A 15,449-nucleotide genomic window follows, 5' to 3' on the forward strand; every position below is an offset into this window, starting at 1 on the left:
GTGACGTTTTGAAATAAATAAAATCATCGTTAAGAATTAAGTGCTTGCTACTCTAAACATTAACATTATTATTTAAGCATTCATATATTTCATCATATTATTGAGGTTGTCCACTCTATTTGTAATTCAATGTCGATCCTCAGGTTATAAAATAAAGTTAAATTATAAGTTTTTTTTTTTAACATAAATGATTCTATAAAATATTGAATACAAAACCTTAAATATTTCATTAAAAAAAATCTTTAGCCCCTATTAAAAAAAAAAAAAAATAGTTTAAAATTTATTTAAAATAATAAAGAAAGTTAATCGATAAAGGAATATTTTCGGTAAGTTTAACCATTACGTGCTCAACTAAGGAACAGCAGTGTTGTATAAACCTTCAATTGTACATTAGCGACCAAAAAAATGCAAACAATAAAAACATTTGCATTTTTTTGCTCGTCTAAGAACGCGAATTTTGGTAGACTTTTGACCAAATAATGGCTTTGGAGTAAAATGTTCCACAAATTGACTCTGTTTAATGAAAATAAAACAGTTTCAATATGCCAAATTTGGTAACTTAGTTCTTTTTCAAAACTCTTTAAACCTCTTTTTCTTTTGCATTTTTTTTTTTGCTCGCTACTGTATAACAGGAATTATGCCTGCTTCACAATGCCGCTTTGACTTCAGCTTCGCGTACGCTTCGTAGAACTAGCTTTACGGGCGCTTCAAAATGACATCAAAGATCAAGCCTGCGAATTTCGGCAATTTTAAACGTCATATTCAATTAAAATAATAATTCCATAAAGTTTGCACTTCGTGGAACAAATCTATGTTTTGACAGCTGTTTAAAAAAAAAAATAATGCAAATCAGAATTAAAAGTATTTGTTTGGCAATATCATGAAAAAAAAATTATAATAACAATTTGACTTCAACTATTAGTTTTGTTGCTAATTTTGTTTGGTTAACCGAGATATAACAAATCCAAACATCAAACGCGAGACATTTGCTTCGAGCATAAAGCTAAGTATACAGTTCTTCTAGCAAAAAAAAAAACCAATGCATTTCTTATAGAAAAGATTTTTTTAGATTTTTTTCAGATTTTTTCCGAAAAAAAATATTTTTTAACTGACCACAGCTGTATTTTTATTATTATTATTTTATTATTATTTATTTTATTTCTATTATAATTTGGTTTTACAATTTTGGTAGATATAAAAATTATGACATGGCTTGGTTGCCGTCTGCCAGATTGAACGTTTCTTAGTTAAATTTTGATATTTTTTTTTAAAGTAGATACCTAAGTCATTATAATTATTTTCATAAAATAATATTTGTTTAAAATTTGAATAACAACAATTTTGTTTTTCGTTTTACATGAAACTATTCCTATAAATAAAGGCATTCCTGCAGGAATTTGCTAGCTTTTTCAAACCGTAGAGACCATTTAAAACATCGTTAATTTAATTTATTGGGGTATTTTTCGAAAAAAATATATTCGTCGGAATTCACGAAGAATAGGACATTGGCCTAAGAAATGAATTATGTCTTCTTTTACGTTCATGTTGCATAAACTGCAATAACTTTGTAGATCTAATCAGTAAGGCATGAAGTTGAATGAAGGGTTTCCGTTCTCGCTCGAAAAATTATGCTAATGTCATGATTTGAAAGTTTAACATGGAAATAATAAACCCTAAATATTTTACATACTGAAAATAAAATAACTTGACACATACGTGTCAAATTTTTAATTTGACTTACCATTTTCGCCGAGGGATTTTTTGAATAAGTACTTATTTTCGTATTTCAATATATTAAAGGAGAAAATCCCGTTATAGGACGATCTACCCACGTCGTTATACCAGTTGAAAGCTATATTTTCCTAAGGGTAGTGTCTAAAGAAACAGTTTGTACATGGGTTGTCTGGCGACATCATGTCAAGGCAAAGGGTTGCCACGCTTCAAAGTTCATTTTTTGAGTTTTTCCGACAACGCCACCCTGCTTATATGGTGGTGGGACCTAAATTATGTGACAGGTTCTTATAGGTTTCTCGAGTTTCTGATATCCTTGCTCTGTTTGTATTATTTAAAAACATATTTTCATCAACCGCTGCAATCAAATTGTATAGGACACTCTTCCATTCCTCTGGTCAGTTCTCTTGTAGATTTAATGTTTCTATAACCTCATTATTGAGTGTTTGAACTTTAAAATTTCCAAAAATTATTGTCTTCGTTTTTGAAAGGTTAATCTTGAGATCCCATAGTTTACAATAGTTTTCTAACTGATTAATCATTAGCTGTAATGCATGTGGTGTTTCCACAAGGAGGACAAGATCATCGGCGTATAAGAGAATTTTTACCCTCGTACCTGTAAAGCTTGCTCCCCCAGGGGCCCTATTTTGTAAAACGATAATCGTTGAAACTACTTCGTTCTTGTTCAAATGCGATTAGGTACTACGATAATCGTTTGATTTCAACGATACTCGTTAATGCACGACTGTCATTTGCCTATCGTTTGACCTTCGTTCTCGTTTGTCTTGTTTAGAAAAAAAATTTGTCAAACTTCGAATCCAATTTTAATTCCACTGATTGCAATGAGCATACAAAAATATAAACATACGGAAATATTCAAACAATGAAGCAAATTTCTTATTGCTATTAAAACACCACAACACAACAAAACAAACAATTGATCTCAATTTTCATGGCAATGGCAGAGATAAAGTTCTCGGAAAGATAATTTTCTTCTTTAAATTCATAAAATAAATAGTCGAAATCACAAATTATGTCCATAACTTCAATTTTCTTATGCCTTTGAATAGAAAATATAATTAAAAAGCACAAGAAAGGTAAAATAAATTTTTTTTCCCACTGCTTTTCATTGGCGTGAAGTTGGTACGCTTGAAAAAAAAATGGTTTCATTATCGTTGTACTAAATCGCTCTATGTCGTGACTATCGTTGTCCTGGGATTCGTTGTCTTGCCTTTCGTTTCGTAATACGAAATAGGGCCCCAGATAAATGATTTACCAAGTCGTAAATGAACAGAGCAAAAATGACAGGACTCAATATACAGCCTTGATGAACACCAGCAGTGGTTTCAACCTGATCAGATTTTTTATTTCCACTATACACATGGCCAAATGTATCTTTAGGGACTTCAGCATACATCCGTACGAACTCTTTTGAAAGTCCAATGGTTGACATCTTATATACATATAAGGCTGTTGCGGTTGACTAATTTAATTTCTTTTTGCTGTTTATGAAATGACTAGCTATAGAAGTTGATTGTGACGTAAACCTTTATTTTTATTTTTTAACTTTTCGTTTTCAAAATCTTTTAATTTAAAGAAATAAAACACACGACACACTTTATTTTTAGAAAGGAGAATTTATTTTTGCAGCTGCTCGATTGATAATGACAGAGTAAGTGACAGATGATGAGCAAAAAATGACAGACTCGTCAATTGAATTGTCATATTTCAACGAGTTGATTATTCGGCCTTTACATGAGCTGCTTCTCAGTGTTGGGTGCGTTCAACATTCTCCCCGGGCAAAAGATGTGGTTTTTTATCTTGGTTTTTTGTTGGAAATAATGTTTCAAATTTATGTTTCATCTCGGTTTAGACATGAAAAGAAACAAAAAAGCATAAATACATGGCAAATATAAGTTTTTCTTAAAATTATTTTCAACATAAACTACATTGATAGCAATTTAGTTTGGTTTGTGTCTTTGCCAAATGTGAATAATACCAAAAAATACCATGAAGTTGCTCATACAGCTCCCTTATATGAAACTCGTTAGTTCATTGATAAAAGCAACGAGTTAGACGAAGGCAAACAACAACAACTTGGCTTGTTTGTCAATGGATAATTCCTTCAATTACGGCATCGCACAGTGGGTCACCTCCCATACAAAGTGCGGTCAAAAATATAATGACCATTTTTTTTTTTAATGAAACACCTGTATTATCATTTTATATGATTTATTATTGCAAAAAAATGCATCAAGTCAGTTTTTTTAAAATTTTGGTTATTTTCAAGAAAAATAAAAAACGGTAAAAAAATTTTTTTTTTGAAAATATAAAAAAAATGGTTAATGCCGGAAATGGACCTGCCTATCTGTCGAGCACTTTACCCTTACCCTCTAGTTCAGTCTTATAAAAATAATAGTGCCAAAAAGGATTTTTTTTTAGTTTTACGTTGTAATTTTTTTTTTCCGTGTATCGTCATTTAAACTCGTATTACTCGAAAAGGGGAAAAAACGGCGCTATTATTTCGAAAGGTAGGACGGTATTCTTCATTTGAGAACTTAAATTGTAGAGGGCACTCGAAGGCAAACCAACTAAATCTCTAATTTAATGAAAATTGAGCTAAATAAAAATGGTTAAAATTGCTTCGCTAACGAGCCCCATTACAATTAGCCTTAATGTTATTTAACAATATAATTTATGTTTTTGGAAAGTATTAACCTTCTCGTTTAATATCCATAACAATTTAATACTGTTCACAATTTTTAACACCCGCTATCATTATCGCAAGTTCACACCTTATAACTGCAGCGATTAAAAAACTGTACCTTTTTTTATATACCGACTTTGAATGGCTTTTAAGAAATGAAAAAAAGGGTAACCGTCAAATTTTTTTTGGTTTTGGTTCGATGGGAGATTATAGAACGTTGTTTAATCATTGGATTTTAAAAAATTGACATTTACTTTTTTTATATTTGACCTATGGCGGGACCCACTGTGCATCGGTTGTACTTCGTGTGTGAAATAATTTTTTTTTTGTAGTGAATTTTAGTGTTATTATATTTAGTGCCAAAAAATTGATGAAATTGACGAAAAAAGTTGTTGCAGAGGTAGCAGATGTTCAAGGTAAGTGAATTATGATGAAATTTGTTTAAGTAGATGCATAAATTAGATTATTTAGTAAAATTAAATTTCAATGCTATATTTGTTAGAGATGTGCAGCTTTAATAGTGATGTGCAGTTTGATCACCGATTGTTATTCTGCTACTTGTAAAGTGTGATTGAGTTAGAGCAACTGTTATTTATGTAGCATTTGATTTTAAATATTATCAAAGTTGAATTTTGAATTAATTTGTTGATTCTATCAATGAAATTACTTCAAATGAATGAAATTTATTATATTTGATATGAAAATTGATGTTTTTAAGCCAATTAAATTTTAAATACGTTCGATTACACAGGTCAACACGATACTTGTGCTTGGGTTGTGACTATGAAATTATGATAGATATATTGATACTCATCTGGAAAATATTTTTTTTTTTTTTAATTTGCTGAGCAATTTCCAGTTTTCAAGTAAATCTGTCTTTTTTTGTTTTGTTTTCTTCATTTTAATGCTGTTTTCATATTCATATTCAGAAAAATAAAAAAAGAGAAATTTAAGAAGAGAAAAGAAAAAATAAATCGAAATTTTCGTTTTGTTCGAATTTTTATCAAATGGGAGCTTGAGGCATCATTTGATACCTTCTATTTTCAATATTTATGGTAAAAGTAATTCACTCTGATGGTATTTTGACTGTACAAAAATTACTGCTTACACAAATAACTGTATCAAAACTGTAGCCAAACTAGTTCATATTGAAGTTCTTTATTTATTGAAAAGTTAAATTAATTTGTTTGCATAGTTTTTTCTTATTATTTAGTTGCATATACAGGGTGTCTACAAAATAATGGATTAAACGAAATGGGCTGATAGGCTATCTTAAGATCTCTCAGAATTCGGTAACTTGTTCATCCCAAATACTTACAGTTCTTGTGAAATTTCGAAAAATCCCTACTTTGCAACAGTATTTTGCTTTCTCTGCCCATACTTGATTTTAGTTTTTTACAATTCTTTCACTAAAACATTGCCTAACAATAAGAAACAATTAATTAATAAAAATATGTTTTATTTCATACACCATTTTTCTGCAAATTAATTAACAGTTCCGAGTTTCATAAAAACTCAATTTCTTACTTTTATTTCAGAGCAACGGATAAATTTGTGTTGTGTGACTCTGGTTTATTATTTTAAAAACTTATCCCACTATGCAGTTTTCAAAAAAGTATAAAAGTTGCCAAAGTTGAAGTTAGATAAAAAATATTACAGTTTGAACTCAACAAAACAGGGTTTTTCGGAGCAAAAAACCCTTGTATTAATCATAACTTTTTTCTTATAATTTAAGTCGAATAAAGTGCTTTGGCAAAAATGTAGAGCTTTAAATTTTCTACATTTTATACCTTAACAGTTTTTTTTGTACAATGCACGGTTCTTGCACTATAGCTTATAATACTCGAGTTAGGCTCACAGGGTATGAAAATTGTATTTTTGCTCCCAACACTACAAAAGCAAATCTTAGGAGGGGAAAGGGTGATTATCTATTGTTTTGTATTACCATGAACCCAAAAAGTGCAAATTAAACCCAAGCACAACAAATATTTTTATTTTTGTCGACCTGTGCTATTAAGCGAATTACATTTGAGTTCATTTTGAATGCATTTGTTTAAATAATTGAGCATTTAATTCGTATTTATTTTACATTTCGATACATTTTTTTTAAAGTATATGAGCATTTAAATATTTCTTTGCATTTAACTTTGCGTTTTTCGTATAAAATAAGCAAGTTTTAATTATTTCGGAGCAAAATGACGAAATGAACATTGACTTAAATTTATTTATATGCGTTTTTCTGTTGAAATGAACAAATAAAGTTATGTTTATTGATGCTTATGTGAAATACGAATGAATTTTTGAGCATTTGTATGACATGGTGCATGGTATTTTGTATTTGTGTGGATGTGTATGGATGTATTTGTGGATGTGTGTGTGGATGTATGTGGATTTGTGTGGATGTGTATGTGTGTGTAAGTGTATGAGTGTGTGTGTATTAGTGTGTGTGTATGTGTGTGTGTGTGTATAGATATGTGTTTCAATTTGCGTTTTCGGTTGAAGTGAGCAACTTTAAGTATTTTTATGACTTAGTGCGTTTTCTTTTGAAGTGAAAAAATTTGAATTTTGAAAATACGGAGGGGGCAAAGGATTCGGTATTGATGATTGTGTTTAGATTTGATTTGATGCATTATGTTGATTCTCGTTAATTGGTAGTGGGCATAGCTTTGTTGCCGGTCTTTTAAATTCGCCGTGTTGTGTTTTTAGGTTGACAACTCTGGTGATGTCATCTTTACCTGGGAAGGTTTCTAGAATTCTGCCTAGATTCCATTTCGTAGGGGGAAGTATCTCATCTTTTATCAGAACCAGGTCTCCGATTTTAAGTTGAGGTTGTGATTTGAGCCATTTAGGTCGTTGTTGTAATCTGGCCAAATATTCTGATTGCCAGTGATGCCAAAAAGTTTGTAGACTGAATTCGATTGCCTTCCACCGGTCAGTATAACTGGTCTTACCGATAGTAAGGTCAGGTTCTGACACGGAGTACTTTTCAGCTCCAATTAAAAAATGTGCTGGAGTCAAGGCATGAAAGTCATCAGGATTTTCGGTTAAAGCATTGTATATATAAACTATAGTACTATCATGAATGTGAATTTATTAGGTCCGCTTCCTTGAACTAGGGTGCGCTGCGGTAGCTTTATTCCAGTTTTGGAAAGTAGAATGAAGGAATAAAATATGTGTGTAAGAGGGAGAAAGGTACTTTCATCTTTTTAAAAGGATAAAGAGAAAAAACCGAAATCATATGTTTGAATTTCGACTGCCTGGAAATAGGGAAGGAGAAATGTATTTTTTGTTTACAACGCTTTGTTTATTTGTTGTTGCCTAGGTGATAGTAATTTGAGTATATTTAAATCAAACAATTTATTTTTGCGAATTTGAATAGATTTTTGTTTTGGGACTTTTATTTGATATATTCTAAGGCAATGTTGCAACATTTAACTTATCTTGTATCGCTTATTATTTATTAGGTATAGTTTTTACCTTATAATTAAAATTGATAATATAAAAATAAGTTTTAAACTGCATCATTTTGAGTTATAAAGTAAGTTAAAAACTAAATCATAAAAGGGAGCGTCAACGAGTCAGATGAAATTCAAAGGAAGGTCATTAGTTTTTGGCATAACAAAATGTTAAATGTTTTCTTAAGTTTTATGATTTTTGTCAAGTTTTAAACCTTTCGTTTTAATTAATAAAAAAGCTCAAAAATTTAACAAAAATCTTAAAATTAAAAAAAATTGAAAACTACATTGTATGTGTACAATGTACCTACAATTGCATACCTACAAATTTTTAATTATAAAAAATCCACTTTTCTAGAATAATCAGTTGTAGAGCGCCCTGTATTAAGAAAGCAAAAGTTTTTGTTTTTATGTATTAAAGTACATAAAATAATAATATAGCATTACTCGCTTTATTATTTCATTTATAAAATAAATTACAGTTAAGTTAAATGTTGCAACATTGCGTAAGAAAATATCAAACAAAAATTGCAAAACAAAAATGTATTCAAGTTTTCAAAACAAAATATTCTATTCGACATCAATCACCTAGGAAACAAGGAAAAAATATTTAAAAAAGAAGAATACAAAAAAAAAAAACATTTTCAAAGAAGAATACAATTTTAAATTTTATTTCAAACGTGATTGCCACATTAGTCAAATTTAACTAAAATATTTAAGCAGATTTTTATAAACGCGAAATACATACACTTAAATACAATCATCTTATGCCACATTCACTGCAAGTATTGATAAAATGTTTCGAGACCATGTTTGAAATTTAATGCATTGTATATATATTCTTATAGTACTCTCATGAAGTAGAATTTTCTATTTTGCGTCGCCACCGCTGGGATCGCTAGTTTATTTTATGTTTGAACCTTATGCAGAAAATTGAAGTGCAGATCTACCAAAAGATGTCGCTAAAGTATTTTCATGGATTGATAGTACTATAGAAATATATATACAATGTTTAATGTTTCATTATTTTCTAAGAAGTTAAAGATTCAAATATATACAATACAAATATTCTACAGAATTTACGTTTTGTTAATTTTGCTGTCAAAAAACTGAATCTAAATGAAATTCAAAAATATTAAATGTTTCTGGACATCATTAATATGATGGGGGAATTTTATAACTCTTTTACGAAACTTAAATATTTTTGCTATTACTATTTATCATAAGACTTTATATATTTGTCTTGGTTAAAAAAAAAATATCTACTATGTATTTATTTACAATTTTTTAAATTTATTTGAAAACAAAATAAGTTCTTAGAATCTAATCTGTTTAACTACATAAAAATAATAATTTTAACTTATAGGCAACCGTGGTTGTACGTTTTAAGTTTTTATTTTCAATTTTTAATAAACAATTTCCATTTCTACTTATGCATCTTTCTATCTCTCTCTATCTACAAAGCTAAATAGTGACATTCCCCCTAAATTGAAAATTTAAATAATATTCCAATATTTAAATAATATTCCAATATTTTGGTGACTCCTTCATTATCTGATTATTCTTAGTCCCCCACTCCTGCCTAAATCATTCCAGGATTAGGTCCGCTCCCTTGAACCAGACGGCGCTTCAGTCGATCGAATTCATGATAGTACTATAGTTTCTATATACAAGGGTTAAAGGACAAAGAGGCCTCGAATTTAAACACGCTTCGATTTGAGTCAGAAGCGTGGTGAGCTCCTCGAAAGCGAGTGTCCCATTTCCAACAACTCTTTTGAAGTGGCACATCGGCTTCCCATAACCCTCCAAATTGGGGAGAAGCAGGAGGAATGAAATTCCACTTGGTTCCTTGTGACGATAAAGCTTCAGCAACATTTTTCCAGTCATGAGTGGCATCTTTCAAAAGACGATACAACTCTGACTCAGCTCCTTTAAAATTTGTGCCGCAATCACTATAAATCTGCCCACAGACGCCTCGAAGAGAAGTAAAACGTCGAAATGCGGCTAGAAAAGCTTGAGTAGTGAGGTCACTCACCGCTTCCAGATGAATGGCTTTAGTCGCCAGACAAACGAAAATGGCTAGATAGCCTTTATAAGTTTTTGCTCCACGGCCTTTCCAAGCCCGGATACTAATAGGCCCGGCATAGTCAACCCCGGTATGTGAAAATGGTCTGGATACATTGACTCTAGGCGATGGTAATTCTCCCATGAGTTGATAGGCTGGCTTAGTTCTGAACCGATAACAAATAGTGCATTCATGAATGTATTGTTTGACAATTCGGTTAGTTTGAAAAATCCAATATTTCTTCCGAAGATAACCCATTATCAATTGAATGCCTCCGTGGAGCGTTTTTTCATGAGCTTCATGCAGAATCAATTTTGTAAAATGGTGATTTGGAGCAAGAATTATTGGATGCTGTTGATCATAATGCAGGTTAGCATTCTTCAATCTTCCACCAACACGAATAATACCGTCAGGATCTACGAAGGGATTTAGAGATGCCATGCCTCTGGATTTCATAATTCCTTCAGGAAACATTTCGAGTTGAGCTATTTTGACCAATATTTTGGCAGCATCGTCGAGTTCACTCGGGGAAATTGGTCCGATTTTCCAGTTGGGTATGTAATTCGAATTAATTTATTGATTTCAGAAGATCTATGCATTAGTTCGTTGATTGGAGGAAACATTCCCTGGGCTTGATGAACTCTTATTAATGGTTGTGTAGGATACTCAAAAACCTAGGCATCGCATAAAAAGTCTGGGCCGTTCCACCATAATGTATTTTCAAGTAAATCCGATGGCAAAACACCTCTTGAAACCAAGTCTGCGGGATTATATTGTAGTTGAATATGTTTCCATATTTTTATTGGGGTCAACCGCTGTATTTCTCCAACTCTGTTTCTTACAAATGTCTCCCACTTGGTTGGTGATGCTCGAATCCACGAAAGAGTAATGGTTGAGTCAGTCCATGCAAATTGCTTGATATTTTTGTTGCCTTAAACTTGAGTTGCATGGTCTAACAACTGGGCTAACATCACAGCACCGCAAAGCTCCAAACGAGGAAGACTAACTGGTTGCACAGGTGCAACTCTGGATTTTGCAATGAGAAGATGCATTTTCGCCTGGCCTTTATCGTCTTCGACTCTTAAGTACACTGCTGCTCCGTATGCTTTTTCTAAAGCGCCACTGAAACCATGTAGCTCGACTCGAGATAAATTACATTGTAGAAAACATTCCATTGTTCCAGAAGTGACGATTCAATTTGTTCATCCCATGACAACTTCTTCGCCCAGAGTTGCTGCATAAACATTTTCGCCTTCACAATGCATGGAGCAATCCAACCCATTGGATCAAAAAGTCGTGCTATCGTTGATAGAATGAATCGTTTTGTCGGCTGTGGATTTGGAAGCGGATTGTAGCAGAAAGAAAATTTATCAACGGAAGGAAGCCAGTAGACACCGAGCGTTTTCACTCGTTCCGAATCTTCTGGAGGCATTGAGAATGAAGATTCCCGTTCTCCTGTTGGAATGCTCGATAGTACCTCATCAGAGTTGGAAGTCTATTTACGTAAGTTAAATCCAGCTGTCTCTAACGTTGATTTTACTTGTTTTATTTCTTTAGCTTCTGCAACAGTGTTTCCTCCAGATATTAAATCGTCTACATACATCTCGTTAAGGATCATAGAGGATGTAACTGGATTTATCGAATTATCATCTGCTAGCTTTTGTAAAGTTCGGATCGCAAGATAAGGAGCGGCTACTGTCCCCAAGGTAACCGTATTAAGCCTGTAAACTTTAATAGATTCAGCAGTATTTTTTCTCCATAGAACCAGCTGATAATTTTTGTCCTGTTCTGCTATCAAGATCTGACGATACATTTTCTCAATGTCAGCTGTAAAAGTGTATTTATACAACCTCCACCGAAGAATTATGTCGCAGATATTTTGTTGAAGTGCTGGATCTACAAAAGTTCGGCTAAGACATCAGTGCCAAGCAAAATATCAATTTTGGATAATTTGAAAAATTCAGGATCAGCTAGCACATAATCGTTGAGATGGTTCTAATTCTCAACGTGAAGGGTCCGGGCCGGCAAATGGCCAGTCAGTGACTTTAAGACATAAGCCTGCACTGTTGTTGCAAAAGTGGAATGGTGTGAAGCAAAAGTGATATCCACCATTTTAAGAGATTTGCCACTGCTGACTAAACCCAACCCGGACACCCCCATTTGAGTTGCTTGAGATTTAAGCTGTAGCAATTGGGCAGCATACTCTGTGATAAACGATGCCTCAGAACCAGAATCCAACAATGCTCGCATCGTCAACCATTCACCTAACTTCACTTTCACAAGGGCTGTTGCCAGTAAGACTTGAGAGTTTTTCGTTTTACTACTGTGATGAGAATGATGAGATACTATGTTGCTGGATGTCGACGGTTGTTTACTTGAACTTTGGAACGAAGGAGCTTCTGCATTCAAACTTGTACTTTGCGTATTTTGCTGCACCTGGTTTGGCGGGTTGTTGATCATTACCTGATGTTGTAGCGGCTGAGAGTTTTTAGCATGTTTCTGCCAATGGGAAGGTTGTTGACTAGGCTGAAAAGAAGTATTATTTACATGCAGTAAAGTGTGATGTGGTTGTTGGCAATGGAAACACCTACGACCACTTGGACAACTATCTGATGTGTGACTATACCCTAGGCAATTTCGACACAAACCCAATTTATTTATAACCTGACTACGATCGGTAACACTCATTTTTAAAAATTTATTGCATTTTCTAACAGCATGTTGATTTTTCAGGCATATTTTACATGTAAGTTTCGATTTTCCAAATTGAACGTGAGCGATGAACGAATGTTTGTGAGAAGAACTCCGTGATGTGTTCGATGAGCTCTGACCGTGCTGCTGATCGACTGCTTCCAGTGTCCGAAACCTTGTCTCAAGGAAGGATGTAAATTCCTGGAAAGTTGGCAACTGCTTTGGATTTTCTCGATCTTTAATTTCTCCTCCCACATCTGTTGAGTTTTCCCAGGTACTTTTCATACTAACAGAAATATTAGTATGGATCTAAATGCTGAACTTCAATTTTTAGATTTGCAAGGCTGTGGATCACTTGTGTCGAAGTGTAAAGAAGATCTTTGATCGACTCCACACGCTCCTGAGTTAACGACAGCAGGTTGAACAGTGTATTTAACTGGATGTTTACAAGAACGCGAGGGTGATCATACCTATCCTTCAGCATTGACCATCCTTTAGCATAGTTTCGACTTTCAATGCTCAAAGTCAGCAATAACTTTTCTGCATCTCCCGTCAAACTCGTTTTTAAATAATGCATGTTTTGTATGTCGGAAAGCGAATCTATGCTAGCAACTAGCGATACAAACAAATGGTGAAAATTTGGCCAATTTTGATATGAGCCATCAAAAGAAGGTAATTTAATAGCTGGAAGATGAATATCCTCATTTCTTACCTCCCTTTCTTTAACAGCAACATTTTTTGATACACTACTGCCGCTGCCACCCAGGCTTTGCAGCGAATCAAACTACTTTGCTCTAAAAACGCAATAATTCTCACGAATTTGTTCGTATACCAATCCTACCCCAGCATCAGCATCCACATCCTTTTCACCAACCTCATCAGATTCTAAAAAATCATCATAAATTTGGGTTACAGAGTCCCAAAACTCTTCCAGCAATTTTATCCTGGTTTGGACATAGTTTTCGGAAATGCCCTTCCCTTTCTTGCCGAAATTTTCCACATCTCTTTTTAGTTGTAAACTTTTTGCATTTAATTTTTTAGTTGTCATTGTAATTGTATTGCAAATTGATGATAAAATGTAATGAAAATTTTACTCACTTTGAAAGCGGCAAAATGGCGTCTTCTCCTCGTGATGAATATTTCTCTCTTATATCACACTTAGAACCACACACTTTGGTTAATCCTTTAACATCCACTTTAATAGACTATATTTTTCGAATTAAACCTTTAAGGCTCGAAGGACCAATGATTGTGGCGTAAACCTTTATTTTTATTTTTTAACTTTTCGTTTTAAAAATCTTTTAATATAAAGAAATAAAACACACGACACACTTTATTTTTAGAAAGGAGAATTTATTTTTGCAGCTGCTCGATTGATAATGACAGAGTAAGTGACAGATGATGAGCAAAAAATGACAGACTCGTCAATTGAATTGTCATATTTCAACGAGTTGATTATTCGGCCTTTACATGAGCTGCTTCTCAGTGTTGGGTGCGTTCAACAGAAGTTAATACAAAAGTTTGATCTAAAGTTGAAAAACCAGCTCTGAATCCAGCTTGGAACTCCTTTAAACGATTACACTGGTCGGCAAAAAACAAAAAAAGTCGAGAGCAAGAACTCTGTAAGGTGATTTCAATTAACTTGAGTGCGCTGAATTCAAAACTGTTAACAGATTTATTCCATTACGTCTAGTTTTTGAGCTCTGCTCATCACTATTTTCGCTATAAAGTCCCAATATCTAATCTTGAATGAAATGTTTTTTTACCTTTGATCTGAAATATATATTTTTCTGTAATATTTTGCTTTTTTTTTATCCAAATCAGGAGTTTACAACTGGAATTTGCTTCAAATATGCTTCAAAAAACCATAAGTTACCTTAACCACCAAGATTTTGAGATATCATAAATTTCTATACCAAATATTTTTTAGAAAAAAATAGCTTTAAAAAAAAAAAAAACACATTCAAGACGATAAAATATGGCTTTTGAAGATTGCTTAAGTAGTTTTGCAAAAAAAAAATTAACGGTGATGAAATATAACGCCAAAAGTACCAACAAAATGCGTTTTTAACCTGTAAATATTCAAATATTTCGAAAACGTGATGTGCCAGTGAAATTTTGACTTCAGATTCGGAATCAACAGAAATTCTTTAGAAAAATATGGTTTGGTTTAAGCTCTATTTTCGTTGCCGACCAGTGTTATTAGTTTCAACCCATTTTATTAGTCTGCTGTCCATAATGTCAGAAAATAATTTCCTTTTACAGTAACCCTCATTACGTTCTGAATTCCGGCTTGAAATGTTCGATAATTTGTATGGGAGCTAAAATTTGGCGCGAGTAGCGTACAAGGCTTGAAAGAAAACTTGTTTGTAAAATATTTTGCCTGTTAGGCCCTCCGTCCGCCAGTGCCCGCGATTTCTTTTTTGTTTATCAATAGTTTTTTTTTTATGTTGGACTTATGTATAGTCACGAACATCCTTTTTTCCATTCACCAACATCTCTTTGTCGTGGTCCAATTCAATTTAACTGATTGGGCAGATCTTCCCAATACAGAAACAATTTTTGGTGATCTTTTTGTATAATAATACTTATGTTTTTTTCGATTTGCCTAAACACAAAAATCCGTAATAAATAACAAAAGTTTACTAAATACTTTTTTCTTTTTTACTTACATTTTAATTATACATTCCGCATCAAAAACTTGTAGGAGGGCTTCGCACAAAAAATGGTTGTATTCTGTCAAGAATACAACCATTAGAAGTACTGAGGAAACCAAACTTCAACTAGAGCGGAAGTGTTA

General features: G+C 32.8%; 1 long non-coding RNA gene across 1 annotated transcript; it reads right to left on the reverse strand.

Moving 5' to 3' along the window:
* Positions 1–3,348: 3,348 nt before the first annotated feature.
* Positions 3,349–14,435, reverse strand: LOC129921436 (uncharacterized). Its single transcript, XR_008773525.1, has 2 exons — positions 13,748–14,435; positions 3,349–3,594 (listed from the first exon to the last, which is right to left on the reverse strand). It is a non-coding gene; the product is annotated as an uncharacterized LOC129921436 (long non-coding RNA).
* Between the last annotated feature and the right edge of the window lie 1,014 nt (positions 14,436–15,449).

Source organism: Episyrphus balteatus, chromosome 1 (assembly GCF_945859705.1).
Source record: "Episyrphus balteatus chromosome 1, idEpiBalt1.1, whole genome shotgun sequence".
Lineage (NCBI taxonomy): Eukaryota > Metazoa > Arthropoda > Insecta > Diptera > Syrphidae > Episyrphus > Episyrphus balteatus.